This window comes from Myotis daubentonii, chromosome X (assembly GCF_963259705.1).
Source record: "Myotis daubentonii chromosome X, mMyoDau2.1, whole genome shotgun sequence".
Lineage (NCBI taxonomy): Eukaryota > Metazoa > Chordata > Mammalia > Chiroptera > Vespertilionidae > Myotis > Myotis daubentonii.
The window spans coordinates 118,259,234-118,262,056 of NC_081861.1; the positions used below are offsets into that span (position 1 = coordinate 118,259,234).

General features: G+C 45.8%; 1 pseudogene; it reads left to right on the top strand.

The window, feature by feature from the left end:
* The first annotated feature begins 1,789 nt into the window (after positions 1 to 1,789).
* LOC132225473 (U2 spliceosomal RNA) lies at positions 1,790 to 1,897 on the top strand (annotated as a pseudogene).
* Positions 1,898 to 2,823: the final 926 nt, after the last annotated feature.

The following is a 2,823-nucleotide window of genomic DNA, read 5'->3' on the forward strand; positions in this document are numbered from 1 at the left end:
CTGGAATCGAACCTGGGACCCTTCAGTCCGCAGACTGACGCTCTATCCACTGAGCCAAACCAGTTAGGGCCCAGGCAATACTTTGTGTTATAATTCTTGAGCTTGGGTGGAGATTTTTACTCACCTTCATCAAGTTGACTTGGATCAATGGATTGGACTCCTTTATCAAAGTAGAGACTTTGTTTTGTACAATGCCTAAAACAGGTCTTAGGTGCTGTGTTCAAAAACTGTATTAAGTAGATAGAGATAATGAGTAGAAATAATAAATGAGCAGATATAAATGTGATCAGGTTCCCAGGCTAGCACAGAAAAGTTAATTTAAGCAGAATGGAGATGGGATCTAGGTTAAGAGAACTATAGATGAGAACCACTAGGTGTAGCAATACTTCTAGGGGATATGTGTTCAGAGGTTCTTGACCTCTTGAGGCAGCTTTTTTTTTTTTTTTTTTAAAGGATAGACTTTTGCCCTAGCCAGTTTGCCTCAGTGGATAGAGCATCGGCCTTCGGACTGAAAGGTCCCGGGTTTCATTCCAGCCAAGGGCACATGCCCGGGTTGCGGGCTTGATCCCCAGTAGGCAGCCAATCAATGATTCTCTCTCATCATTGATGTTTCTATCTCTTCCTCCCTCTCCCTTCCTCTCTTAAATCAATAAAGAAATATATTTTAAAAAACTAAAGATTTCTGTCTAATTGAAAAAAATAAATAAAAGGATAGACTTTTAAAAATATCTATATTTTTATTGATTTCAGAGAGGAAGGGAGAGGGGAGAGAGGTAGAAACATCAATGATGAGAGAATCATTGATCAGCTGCCTCCCACACACGCCACACTGGGGATCGAGCCTGCAACCCGGGCATGTGCCCTGACTGGGAATCGAACCGTGACCTCCTGGTTCATAGGTCAACAGTCAACCACTAAGCCACAGTGACCAAGCAAGACAGCTTTCAATGGGATGGTAGATCCTTCCAGTGCCAAATCTGGACAGGGATTGGAATTCTAGGATTGAGGAATAGAGACTATTGGGGAATGGAAAGGCCTTTGGAGGGAGAAATCCATATTGGGTTTGGAGCTTAAAGGCTGAACTGGGCATGAGGGAGTTGAGCCCTGGGAAAGCAAGGTTCCTGTACAAAGGACAGGTTAGTTGCCTTCCTTTCTCATCTGTATCACTGGGGAGGTTCCTGTGTATGATAAGTAGAGACTGAAACCTCAGGGCAGGGAGAAGAAGGAGAGAGAGGAGGAGGAATAGCAGCTAAAAAGTTTGGAGTCCTTAGTTACAGAATGGGATTTTCTCGTTCCTTCTTTCTTGCTGGTAGATGCTGTTGCCCACCAAGGGAGGTTTTTCCTGCCCCTAATCCCCTCCCTCTTGCAGAGACCCTCCATCCTGCTTTGACCTGGGAAAGGCAATCAGAACTTGGGAAGGTGGAGTGCCGGGAGCCGGTCCATGCTTGCTGTTTCAAGGGACCTGGCATATATGGCATACTGTTCTTAATTTGTTTGCTCACCTTCTTGGCACTATGTGTTTTAACCAAGGTCTCTGAGAAAGGTTGTTTCCCCAGGTAGGGATTTTCCCCCGAAGTTAGAGAGGGAATAAAACCTCTTAACTAAGTGCCAGGCGGGTAATTAATCACTTTAACTACGAACAATCATGCTTAAGCTGCATAATCTTTACTCCCTGGAATGGAGATAAGAAACGCCCTAACCTTTGTAATAGAGATTGATAGGATTGAATCAACTGGTATAAATACAGATGTAACAAGACAGAAAGAGACAGAACTTAGAACACAGAACTATCGCTTCTCGGCCTTTTGGCTAAGATCAAGTGTAGTATCTGTTCTTATCAGAACACAGAACTAAGAAGACAGAACCAAGAGAGACAGAACCTAGGCACAGAACCTACACAGAACGTTCTCTAGAGACAGAAGAACTTCGCTGGAGAGAACATGGCAAAAGATCCTGGACAGAAACTGGCCTCAGAACCTAGAGACAGAACCTAGCGAGAGAACATGGCAAAAGATCCTGGACTGAACCTGACTACAGAAATTGGCAAGAGAACCTGACTAGAACCTGGTGACTGAACCTGGCTGGAGAACCTCGACAGAACCTGGCTGGAGAACCTAGCGAGGGAACATGGACACAGAACCCGGCTGGAGATCCTGACCAGAACTTGGCTGGAGATCCTGGCTAGAGATCCTGGCTAGGCTACTGATCAACTGAACGCTGTCTCCATGTCATTCCTTCTTCGCTGACTCCGTCCACACCTTTGGGGACCCCTGGACCTGCTGGGGTTGGACCCCAGCAATGGAGTAAGAAAAGATGGAGGTGTGGGAGGAAAGTAGAGTCTGTCAGATAGCACGGGCTGTAGTAGGTGAGGGGTAGGAAACAGGGAAGGAACTCCATGGTCCAGAGGGAGGCAGTCTCTTTTTTTTAAAAAAATATATTTTTATTGATTTCAGAGAAGAAGGGAGACGGAGAGATAGAAACATCAATAATGTGCCCTAGCCAGTTTGGCTCAGTGGATAGAACATCGACCTGGGGACTGAAGGGTCCTGGGTTCGATTCCAGTCAAAGGCACATGCCCAGGGTGCGGGCTTAATCCCCGGTGTAGAGTGTGTCAGAGGTAAATAAGGTAGTAGTCACCATAGTTACAATGTTCTTGTGAGTTTCACGTGTTTTGGCAGCACTTGCTGCACCTCCCCAGCCCATTATCTACCCAGAGAAGATCTAGGGAGCGTCATAAGGTCAAGCCTAATTATGCTAAGCGGGCTGTGCCCTCTAAGCTGGGACTTGTTTGTGGCTTTGCCAACAGTTCAATCCGAGGCTTAA